Source organism: Bos taurus, chromosome 16 (genome assembly GCF_002263795.3).
Source record: "Bos taurus isolate L1 Dominette 01449 registration number 42190680 breed Hereford chromosome 16, ARS-UCD2.0, whole genome shotgun sequence".
In the NCBI taxonomy this organism is placed as follows: domain Eukaryota; kingdom Metazoa; phylum Chordata; class Mammalia; order Artiodactyla; family Bovidae; genus Bos; species Bos taurus.
The window spans coordinates 78,892,840-78,905,254 of NC_037343.1; the positions used below are offsets into that span (position 1 = coordinate 78,892,840).

Genomic DNA, 12,415 nt, shown 5'->3' on the forward strand with positions numbered 1-12,415 from the left:
GGCCCCCGAGTCAGCTTCTGTGAACCACAGTCCACCCGGACAGAGTTTCTTCTCTGTAAAAATGAAGTCTTTGAACTAAGGGGCCTTTTCAGTGCTGGCCAAGTAAGCATTAACTAAGCAAAGCAGAAATGGTTTACCTCAAAATAATCATCCCGCACTTGAGGGCTCGCCCGTTGACTCCTGGGGTTTGGTTTTGGTTTTGACTGTTTATTTTGTCCTGGGGCATCGCTGATTAACAATGCTGCGTTAGTTTCAGATGAACAGGAAGGGACTCGGCCATATTACTTCACATGTATCATTCTCTCCCAAACTCCCCACCATCCAGCCTGCCACGTGTCGCTGAGCAGAGTTCCCTGTGCCTTATGGTAGGACCTCGTTGGTTATCCATCTTAAATGCAGCAGTGTGTCCATGTCCATCCCAAACTCCCCGAGCCATCCCTTCCCCCATCCTCGCCCCTGGCAACCATAACCTCATTTAGGTCTGTGAGTCTGTGTTTTGCAAGTAAGTTCATTTCTGTAATTTCTTTTTAGATCCCACATCCAGGGGGTATCAGGATATTTCTCCTTCTCTGTCTGACTTGCTTCGCTCGCAAGTAAGTTCATTTCTGTAATTTCTTTTTAGATCCCACATCCAGGGGGTATCAGGATATTTCTCCTTCTCTGTCTGACTTGCTTCGCTCGCAAGTAAGTTCATTTCTGTAATTTCTTTTTAGATCCCACATCCAGGGGGTATCAGGATATTTCTCCTTCTCTGTCTGACTTGCTTCGCTCAGCAAGTAAGTTCATTTCTGTAATTTCTTTTTAGATCCCACATCCAGGGAGTATCAGGATATTTCTCCTTCTCTGTCTGACTTGCTTCGCTCAGCACGCCAATCTCTAGGTCCATCCGTGTCGCTGCAAGTGACATTGTTTCGTTCTTTTTAATTTCTGAGTAATATTCAATGGAACTGAACATTCTCCGTATGTACATACCATGTCTTCTTTATCCATTCCTCCGTCGACTGAAGTTTAGGCCTCCTCCACGTCCGGGCTGTTGTAAACAGTGCTGCAGTGAACACTGGAGTGCATGTATCCTTTTGGACCATGTTTTTCTGTGGATATATGTCCAGGACTGGGGTAGCAGGATCCTGTGGTAGCTCTATTTTTAGTTTTTTGAGGAACCTCCATACCATTCTCCGTAGTGGCTGTACCAATTTACATTCCCCCCAACAGCGTAGGAGGAATCTGAAAAAAGACTACAAATGAACTTACCGACAAAACAGAAATAGAGTTACAGATGTAGACTCTTGAGGTTTATCTTTAGTTGTCACTAGCTCTCTGACGTATTTCTGGGCATCTCTGAAGGCACAGGTTACCTGCCACCTTAAGAGGGGAGTTGAATCATGGGAAGGGAGCAGGTCCTCCTGTGTCACTGGGGAACTGGGTGGAGGGATTCTCCCAGCAGCCTTTGTGCCCAGTGAATTCCCATCATGGTCCCCAGGGACCTCTCCTTTGCCTCTGCCTTAATTTCTATTGTATTTTTGGTGAGTGATATTTAGGCCACTTGGGTTCTTTCCTCCTTTCTTTGGCTAAAAGCCTGATTGAAGCAGCCAGCCAAAAAGGACCCAAGGTCATTTTTTAGCTCTAAGAACTTTTTTTTTTCCTTCTGACTTTGAAACACAGTCTACAGAGGGGATTGGAGAAGGAAATGGCAACCCACTCCAGTGTTCTTGCCTGGAGAATCCCAGGGACAGAGGAGCCTGTTGGGCTGCCTTCTGTGGGGTCACACAGAGTCGGACACGACTGACGTGACTTAGCAGCAAGCAGTAGCAGCAGCTACAGAGGGGAAGCTGCACCCGCAGACCTTAAGGGCGTCACAGAGCTTGCATCTTTCTTCTCCACCTGGTGTCCCAAGAACTCCAGCAGGGAGTCCATTTCACTGGGCGCAGGGCAGCCAAAACCTTCCCTCACTTATGCCTTAATCGCTGTTGTCCAGACAGTGAGCCCCTGCTTCCCCAGGATTCTCTGGCTGGTGTCATTATTGTCTTTAAGGCGGTGTCTAGAAAATGAAGATTACAATCTTAATCTTGTTGCCCTATTCTGAAAATGACCATCGAATTCACAGATGCCTTCCGGCCTTTCCAACCAGGCTTAAAGAGCTTTGTCCTCATGGCTGGACCATCCGCCTGGTCGGACATGAGAGGAACGTTGCCCTAATTGTACAAGAGGAGACTTCTAAACGAGACAGGAAACAGGCAGCAGTCATAAATGGAACAATACCTGCTAGCAGAAAGCGCTGGAAAATATTTCACATTAATCCACTTTAAAAGATTTCTCATTCATCAACCTTTTCCGTCACCTGAAGTTTTTCCCTGGTACTTCATTTAACGCCTCTTACATTTTGCCTTCCTTTACTTCATCAGATTCAGGTTTCCCTACTATTAGTCTGTGGTGTGCCAGCTGCCCAGCTGGGCACACTTGTGTTTCATCTTCATCTCATTTAACAAAAACAGTGGCTTGTGAGAACAGCTGAGGTTGAAGGAATCAAAGTTACATGGTGAGGAACTCAGGAGCAAGGCAGGAACCCAGGCTTCTGAGCTGTAAAGCCCAAATGTGCCCTTCACAATGCCACGTGGTCCTGAGCCAGGCGATAAATGGGCTTCCCCTGTGGCTCCGCTGGTAAGGTATCCGCCTGCAATGTGGGAGACCTGGGTTCGATCCCTGGTTTGGGACGATCCCCTGGAGATGGGGAAGGCTAACCCACTCCAGTATTCTGGCCTGGAGAATTCCATGGACGAAGTCCATGGGGTCAAAAAGAGTCAGACATGACTGAGCGACTTTCACTTTGACTTTCCCTCCTTTTCCGGAGTGTCCCAGTTTATCTTTGGAAGTCAGGCCCTCAGAAAGTCGTGTTCTAGCATCAGATTGTCAGCTCTGACATCGCTGACATCGCTGGCAGCTTTACCGGCAGCTTCACTGACTGAAGCCCGGTGCGGCCGGGATGCTGTCCTTGCCTGGCTTGCATGCCATCAAGAGTCCTCCTGTGAAAACGCACACGAGATTCCTCTCGGGAGTCCAGCAGTAGGGAAGCCGTGTTGGGTTAGACCGTCTAAGGGTGCTGCTCCGGCGACAGGACCCGCTGTGGCCCTTCCCCGCCCGCCCAGAACAGCCCTTGTGGAGCTGGTTTGGGGACCGATGTTGTCCTTGGCTTCGACTTCTTCTCCTCCCTTTATTTTCCCTTAGTCTCCACTTTCTCATTTCTGTCCTCGTCCATCTTTTACTCTATTCACGTAGAAACTGCTTCAGAAGTTTTTAAGGTTGTTGCATTTTATTTTATTTTCTATTGGGTAGAAGGAATGGCAACCCGCTCCAGTATTCTTGCCTGAGAAGTCCCACGGACAGAGGAGCCTGGCGTGCTGCAGTCCACGGGGTTGCAAAGAGTCGGACGTGACTGAGCACAACACCACAGTTGATTTATAATTTTGTGTTAGTTTCAGGGGTGCAGAAAAATGCGTTCAGTTCAGTTCAGTTCAGTGGCTCAGTTGTGTCTGACTCTTTTCGACCTCGTGGACTGCAGCACGCCAGGTCTAACTATCCATCACCAATTCCCGGAGTTTGCTCAAACTCTTGTCCATTGAGTTGGTGATGCCATCCAACCATCTCATGCTCTCTCATCCCCTTCTGCTCCTGCCTTCAATCTTTCCCAGCATCAGGTCTTTACCCATTGTTTGCATCAGGTGGCCAAAATATTGGAGCTTCAGCTTCAGCATCAGTCCCTCCAATGAACATTCAGGACTGATTTCCTTTAGGATGGACTGGTTGGATCTCTTTGCAGTCTAAGGGACTCTCAAGAGTCTTCTCCAAACCACAGTTCAAAAGCATCAATTCTTCGGTGCTCAGCTTCCTTTATGGTCCAACTCTCACATCCAGACATGACTACTGGCAAAACCATAGCTTTGACTAGACAGACTTTGTCAGCAAAGCAAGGCCTCTGCTTTTCAATATGCTATCTAGGTTGGTCATGGCTTTTCTTCCAAGGAGCAAGTGTCTTTTAATTTCATGGCTGCAGTCACCATCTGCAATGATTTTGGAGCCCAAAAAAATAAAGTCTGACACCGTTTCCATTGTTTCCTCATCTTTTTGCCATGAAGTGATGGGACCAGATGCCATGATCTTAGTTTTCTGAATGTTGAGCTTTAAACCGGCTTTTTTACTCTCCTCTTTCACTTTCATCAAGAGGCTCTGTAGTTCTTCTTCACTTTCTGCCATATGGTGGTGTCATCTGCATATCTGAGGTTACTGATATTTCTCCCGGTGATCTTGATTCCAGCTTGTGCTTCATCCAGCCCAGCGTTTCTCATGATGTACTCTGCATAGAAGTTAAATAAGCAGGGTGACAATATACAGCCTTGACGTACTCCTTTCCCAACTTGGAACCAGTCTGTTGTTCCGATTCTGGTTCTAACTGTTGCTTCTTGAGCTACGTACAGATTTGTCAAGGGGCAGGTAAGGTGGTCTGATACTCCCATGATTTAGTTACGGGTCATCACAGAGTCCTTGTGCTATTCAGCAGATCCTTGTTGTTGTCTATTTTATATGTAATGGTGTGTAGGATGTCATATTTTACACGCACAGACACCTATGTTTATTTTCTAATAACTGGCCCCACGGAGCCAGCACCGCACATGGTGCCTTGTGCCCTGATCACTCTGCATGGGCTCGTCACGTTTGGTTGGTTGGTTTGTAAGTTCCTTGAGCAGAAGAATTACATCTTATTCCATTCGAGTCTCAGTGGCACCGAGCACCCATCTGTGTTGTTTGACTGACTGCTGACTGAGAAATACCCATAATCTGACAAGATGAATGACTCCTAGGCCCACTGTGCCCCCATACAGACCATCCTTCTTACTGCCAGTCTCACACATCTGGAGCTGGATTGGCCATGAAATGCACCGATATGTTAATTCCTATTTGTCTACTTTGTAACCTGCTGCGAACTTAGAGAAGAATCACCGCATCTTGCTGAGTTTTCCTGTCAAAGCCACACTTAGGGAAAGGATGGACCCAGCTCACCTTTCACGAGTGGCAGAAACCCCTTCTCTTCCCATCTCTTTACGTATGAACAGGCTTTTGAAGCAGTGGGATGTGGTTGGTTCCAGAATAAAAATGGCCTTTTTACATTTTAGGGCTCATCTCAATCAGGTCTGATAAATTCTGTGTGCCCGCACCCAGAAACCTGAACAGAAAGCTCTGCCAGGACGACGGGGTGCAGACTCTTCACTGAGCCCACAAATGCCATGAACACACTATTAGCTTATAATTCATTCTCACTTTAGCAGGAAGCTTGTTGAAATGGGGGACGAGGAAAATTTAAGCAAAAGTTTTCCTTCCCTTTGACAAATTCTGAGAATACCGTTACCATTCTGTTTGAAAGAAATGGCTAGACTGTATTATGTTGATGAATAGATCTCAAGTGATATTTCACACTCACATACATTCTGCAGTCTTTTTCCTCCAAACCTCACGTATGTCTCTCACTTATTACCTCGTATGTATACAAATAAAAAGGTGGCACTGAATATCTGGCATTAGCACATCTTTCAGTAAAAGAATATTCCCTGGCAGTCCAGTGGTTAAGACTTCGCCGCCCAGTGCAGGGGCTGTGGGTTCAGTCCCGGGTCAGGGTGCCAAGATTGGGCATCCCTTGTGGCCAAAATCAAAGCATAAAACAGAAGAAATATTGTAACAAATTCAATGAAGTCTTTAAAAATGGTCCACATTTTTTAAAACATCTTTTAAAAAGATTACAAAGGAAAAAAAAGTATTGACTTCAGCATTCCTGGGAATTAATGTGTACCAGGAACCTGAATACTTTTGATAAATGCAGCAATTTCAGAAGTATCTGCCTTTGAAATGAATTTTGTTTTTGTTTTTGTTTTGGATGGAAAGCCTGCTGCAGAAGTCACAGGATCCCTCATTTCCAAACTGAGGATTTGCTGAGCCTGTTCTGATGGCTCGTGATGGTCACAGGCACCGGCTCTTGGATCCAGGGTTCTGGGTGGTCCCCTTAAGGGTTCCTGAGGTCTCGGGCCCCTGATGCGTCTCCTGCCTGGATTGAGATGTTCAAGAGGTAGATCGAGGGCTGCTCTGCTGAATCTTCTGTCTCCCTCCTCTGCTGACAGCTTGCATGTTCGTTTCCCAGCTTTCCCCCCCCACGCCATCGTGTGGAGGTGGCCCACGTCCCCAGAGGTTGAGGCTGCCTGGGCAGCCACTCGACCCCTCAGTTCCTGGATGGCGGGGCCAGTGGGCACACCGATCGGTGGTGCCCATTCCCCAAGCACTGGTCAGGGAGGTCTGCTTCGGGAGAGGTCCTCGGAGGGGAATCTAGAGAATGTGGAAGAGTCTTGTGTCTGAAGGAATAGCCTGACTGCAGTAGATCGCTCTGGTGACTGTGAATGTGATGAACTGAGGGCTTCCCAGATAGCTCAGACAGTAAAGAATCTGTCTGCAATTCGGGAGACCCAGGTCTGATCCCTGGGTTGGGAAAATCTCCTGGAGAAGGAAATGGCAACCCCGTGCCAGGATTCTTGCCTGGAGAATTCCAAGGACAGAGGAGCCTGGCGGGCTGCAGTCTACAGGGTCGCAGAGAGTCGGACAGCACTGACCGACCGACACCTTTCATGTGATGAATTACTTGACAAAGAAGCACGGGGACTCACCTGGGTCCTGACTTCCATGGAGCCTTGGTCGGGACCTGCATGGAAGGGACTTGGTGGGAATGGAAGCACGAGGCAGATACCCCGCAGTCAGACCCCTCTGCCTCCTGCTTCCCTCTCCGGGAAGAGAGTTTCGATGCCAAGGAGAGAAAAAAAATCCTTTGTTGCTTTGCTGGAGAAACGTGGAAAGGGGCAGAAGAGCTGAGGCCCGGGGCTGAGGGTTGCCAGGTAAGTCCTTGTGCTCCGCACCCGCGGCCACACAGTCTAGCAAGCACGCGAGAGTGACTTCAGTTGTCCTCCGAGAGAGGAAGACCTTCTGCTCATAAATCTGCTGGGTTTTGCAGCAATTGGCAGGGGAGTTTGACTGGCTGTTACTGCTCTTGTACGGTGGTGTTGTTCGTGCCTGTTTAATCATTGCTAATGTGAAATCATTTTTTCTTGGACTTTGTAGCAGTTTATTATAGAGGCTGCAGATAACCGTCAGTGTTCTCTACAAAGACAGTAAAGGGGTCGGTAGTTGTGTGTCTGTCTTGCCCAAAGCAGGTTCTCATTAGGAGTTGCTGAGTTGGTGCTGATTTGTTGGGGGGTGATTTTCCTTTCCCTGCATCTGAATATTCCTTTATACGTATCATCATTGTCACGAAGGGAAGTCCACCTTCAGCGATTTTTTTTTCTTTTGTCCAGAAACATTGCTGGATGTTATTAATAATGATTCTGAAGAATCTTTTTTTTGATAATAAGTGGTTTATTATTGACTTAATATATATAATAATTGAAAGTCGCTCAGTCATGTCCAACTCTTTGTGACTATACAGTGACTATACTCCATGGACTATACAGTCCATAGAATTCTCCAGGCCAGAATACTAGACTGGGTAGCCTTTCCCTTCTCCAGGGGATCTTCCCGACCCAGGGATTGAATCCAGGTCTCCCGAACTGCAGGCGGATTCTTTACCAGCTGAGCCACCAGGGAAGCCCAATATAAATAATAAGTGGTTTATTATTGGCTTATATAGCAGAAAATAGGTTAAGATATGTTGCAGTCATCATAATGAACTTTTTAACTTTTTATTTTGTATTGGAGTAGAGCCGATTAACAGTGTTGTGATAGTTTTAGGTGGACAGCGGAGCAACTCAACCACACACACACGTACCCATTCTCCCCGAACTCCCCTCCCATCCAGGCTGCCGCATGACATTGGGCAGAGTTCCCTGTGCCATGCAGTAGGTCCTTGTTTGTTGGTTATCCATTTTAAATATAGCCGTGTATACGTGTTATCTTTAGAATCGTCACACTGCTTTTTAAATCTTTTATTCCGAGTTCTTTTAATAGAAGCTACTGAGAAAAAAGAATGTGTATTATTAAATGATCCTACAACATTAAGACCTGCTTAAACACACTGTCCTTCTAAGCTTCCCTGAGCCGCTGGGAGTACCCCCAAGAAAGAAGCAGGATTGGGTTTGGGGGAGAATGGATACATGTGTATGTAGGGCTGAGTCCCTTCACAGCTCACCTGAAACCATCACAGTATTATTAAGCAGCTCTGCCCCAACACAAACTAAAGAGTTTAAATTAAAAAAGAGAAAGAAGCAGGGTGAGATGGCCCCAGCATCCAGTACACATGGGGTTATAATAACAGATGGACCCTCCGATGCTTCTCCTTGGAGTGTGACTTTTTGAAGGCAGGGTGTGGTCACCTCCGTTTTTCCCCCGAGTCTCTATTTCGAGGCCTGGTACGCACCAGATTTAATGATCAGAAATGGGAAATGGGTTTTCGTCGACTTTCAATTACTGACCCATGTCAGTTGAATATTTTCCTAAAAATGCCTTTCTTGAAGCTGCTCCACAGTGACTCATGACGGCGATTTTCAAATAAAGGCCCCTGGGAGAGGGAACGTGGACTCACAGTTCCGTGGCCAGACGGTGAGAAGATAAAGGGGGCATCAGAGAGGCTCTGATAAGTTCACTGTGGGCTTGAGAAAGATCCACACATTTTTCTTCTTCTAATTGTTTGCCAGCCTGACTGCACTTATGAGAAAGCACAGGTTTCTAATGATTAACCTCCTGGGTTGTGGGGAGGTGTGCGGGCAACCCCGTGAGGCCTGTGCTCGTTCACACGCTCATCTATAATGTCAGCCTGAGTCGTTGCCCGCGGAGCAGCTCGGCTTCTGAGATAAGCCCTCCCTTTTATTACAGCTGATAATGCAGGATCGTGTGAGGTGGCATTGCCAGCTAGTGCGAGGTTCTGATGTGTCCTGGAAATCATAGTCCGTTCGTCCACCCGAAAGTGTTGACGACATGAGTACCCAGAGAACTGACTCGAAAGGAGGAGATAGTTTTCCTCCTTCCCACCCCCACCGCCGTATCACCTGTAAGCTTGTTTTCTAAAGAGAAGTTATCTTTGCAATTGCCAACATCTCTTATCTGGAGATAAGGAAGGAGTCATATTTGCCTTGTCCTTTCATTCAAAGAGCTGCATACAAACTAGGACACGCAAAGCCCAGGGAAGTTGCCTACTCGCCAGTTTCAAGATAACATAAAATATCACATAATCAATTATGGAAATACTGAACTGGGATGTCAGCCTGGAAAGCCTCCTCAGAGAGCCTTAAAACAAGGGATCAGTTGCCTGAGAGGGGTGTTAAAATGACAATTGGTCAAGAAATCTTTACCGAGCGCCAGCAGTGGGTCCAGACCCGCCAGCCCGCGTGTGGGGTCATCTGAATGTTCAAGGGCCCTGCCTTCCGCAAGCACCTGAGGAGTGGCTCTGGCTGTTGTCAAGTTCCAGGGACTCAGGCTGCAAGCAGGCACTTACGGGAGTGAGGGTACCTCCATCAGTCCTGTGTTCCTCTGTTTATCTCACGAGCGTTTCTGCCGACGCGGCGCTGGGCCCCCCAAGAGCTGCTGTTTCTGGGCACCCCCAGCTAAAAAGCGGGGAGACAGGTAAACAAGCATGGCACTTGGTGGAATCAGAAGAAGTGATGACATGAACAGCACAAAGTACAAAGCCGGAAATGAAGTGCTGGCATGAGAGACCGACGTGCTCAATTCCACCCACTACTGCAACTCCTGACGAAGCTGTGCGTAGCTGCTCAGTCCTTTCTGACTCTCTGCAGCCCCTTGGACTAGCCCTGCAGGCTCCTCCGTCCACGGGATTTCCCAGGCAAGATTACTGGAGCGGGTTGCCATTTCCTCTTCCAGGTCCAAAGAAGCTGAGGACCCAGGAAACAGATTTCCAAAGCCAGTCTGTCCCCCTCCTGCCTCTGGATGTGAGCAGGGGTGGATGTGAAGACAGGCCCACGCCTTCTAGTACGAGCTGTGCTCAGAGGCCTGCGAGGTGGGTTCTCATCAGCTGCTGTCGCCCAGCCTGTACTCACAGCGCCCAAGGTTTCCTGTGAAGCAGGATCTGAGCTTCTGCTCTCCTGAGCCCACGCACCAGAGTTGGTGAGCGTTCTCCCTGAAGAGGAGTCACTGCCACGGGGAGGGCCTGCTTCTGCCTCATTCACCGTTACACCCTGGACGCGACCCTTACTCTCAACAAGCAGCCGACTCTTCACATGTTTACTCAAGGAGTGGAGGTCTCTTGGTCAGAGCCGACTCACCAGCTCAGATCATTTCTGATGGAGATGTTTCTGGGTCTGTTTTCCTAATCACAGAGTAGCCTCAATCTCTGCAGTTGCCTTTTTCCCTCTAAGTAGGGTCAATACGCTCTTCCAGACGGGAGCCTCGTGTTTGGCACTGTTTCTGCATTAATGTATTGTCTCACAGTGAGAGACATGAGGATATCTCTCACTCCATCCTCATGACAAGAGCTACTCGTGTATTTTTAGGTGAGAAGATAAGGCTTACAGAACTAAGTGGCTTGGCCAAGCTCTTGGAGCTGGAAAGTACACAGTTGTGCCCGGAATCCTTAGTCTAAGTTCAGTGCTGGCTTGACCACATTCACTGTTTCCTAGACTCACGGAAATAGTCCTAAGCTTATATCATTGAATAAGACCCTAATGCTGGGAAACTTCGAAGGCAGGAGGAGAAGAGGGCGACAGAGGAGGACGAGATGATTGGATGGCATCACCAACTCAATGGACATGAGTTTGTGCAAACTCCAGGAGTTAGTGAAGGACAGGGAGGCCTGGCGTGCTGCAGTCCATGCGATTGCAGAGTCGGAAAAGACTTAGAGACTGAACAACAAGCTCGTATAACTGCTAGTGTATGAGTGAAAACTTCCTAAGAATCCCCAGCCATCCAAATCTCATTGAATACTCACTTAAAAATGAGTGTTAAGAGTGAGTTAAATTAATTTGAAAAAAAAAAATGGTTTAGAAAATTCTAGCACCTTTTTAAAAAAAATTGAGTATGGTTGATTTACAAAGTTGTGTTAGTTACAGGTGTATAGCAAACTGATGCGATTATATATACATTGATATATTTTTTCAGATTATTTTCCATTATAGGTTGTTAAAGATATTGAATATTATTCTCTGTGCTGTACGGTAAATCCTTGTTGCTTATTTATTCTACATGTGGTGATTTAGTTGCTAAGTCGTGTCCGACTCTTGCGACTCCATGGACAGAGGAGCCAGGCAAGAATACTGGAGTGGCTTGTCATTTTCTTCTCCAGGGGGTCTTCCCAACCCCAGAATCGAACCTGGGTCTCCTGCATTGCAGGCAGATTCTTTACCAGCTGAGCTACGAGGGAAGCCCATTCTCTATGTAGTCGTGTGTAATATTAATCCCAAACTCCTCATTTATTCCTCCACCCCTCCCTTCTTAGCCGTTACAGGACATCTAAATGTTAGGTGTTATCTGTGTAAAAGCATGATGTATCAACCTTCAGGCCCACCAATTTCTTTGGCTGGTTACAGTTGCAAAATGAAGAGAAGCTGTTACAAATAGTCCTGGAAATGGATCCATATGCCCTCCACGTCTGAGTGTGGATGTGTGACTTGTACCTGCATAGGTGTGTGAAGAATGCGGTCCCCTGGGAGGGGGGTGGCATCGTGTGCCTACACGACTCACTGTGACTCAGCCCTCTGCATTTTACTCCACACTGCTGACGTGGGAGGGAGGTGCTGTTCTCGGCCCACGTTTCAGATGCCGAAACTGAAGTGGAGGTAGTTTGTGGGAGGATTGGCCAAATCTTAAAGCAAGTGCAGCTGAGCGTCAAGAGGGGCTTGGTGGTCGTTCCGGTCAAGGTCTAGTGTGACGTGGACTAGCTGAGACTGAGGACAACGGCCCTGGGCCTCTAAATTCGAAAGTCACTTGAACTGTTGTGCTGATTGCTTTTCATATAAATCCTCGCGGTTTGGCAGCTTGCAGATGTGTGTGTGTGCTCGGTCACTCACTTGAGGCCGACTCTCTGCGACCCCAGGGACCGGGGCCCACCAGGCTCCTCTGTCCATGGAATTCTCCAGGCAAGAATCCTGGAGTGGGTTGCCATTCCTTTCTCCAGGGGATCTTCCCCGCCCAGGGATCCAACCTGCACTGTAGGCAGATTCTTTACCCCGGAGCCACCTGGCGAGTCCTGACTTGCTAATATCCATATACTGGTTCAGCTTGGGCTCAGTGCATTAACCTCTAGATACTATACAAGTGAAAGTGAAAGTGACGTGGCTCAGTCGTGTCCGACTCTTTGCGACCCCGTGGACTGCAGCCCACCAGGCTCCTCCACCCGTGGGATTCTCCAGGCGAGAGTACTGGAGTGGGTGCCGTTTATACAAGC

At 47.7% G+C, this 12,415-nt stretch overlaps 1 protein-coding gene across 10 annotated transcripts in view; it reads left to right on the forward strand.

The window, feature by feature from the left end:
- Nucleotides 1-12,415, forward strand: part of NR5A2 (nuclear receptor subfamily 5 group A member 2) — a 128,287-nt gene that overhangs the window by 63,894 nt on the left and 51,978 nt on the right. The window lies entirely within an intron of this gene.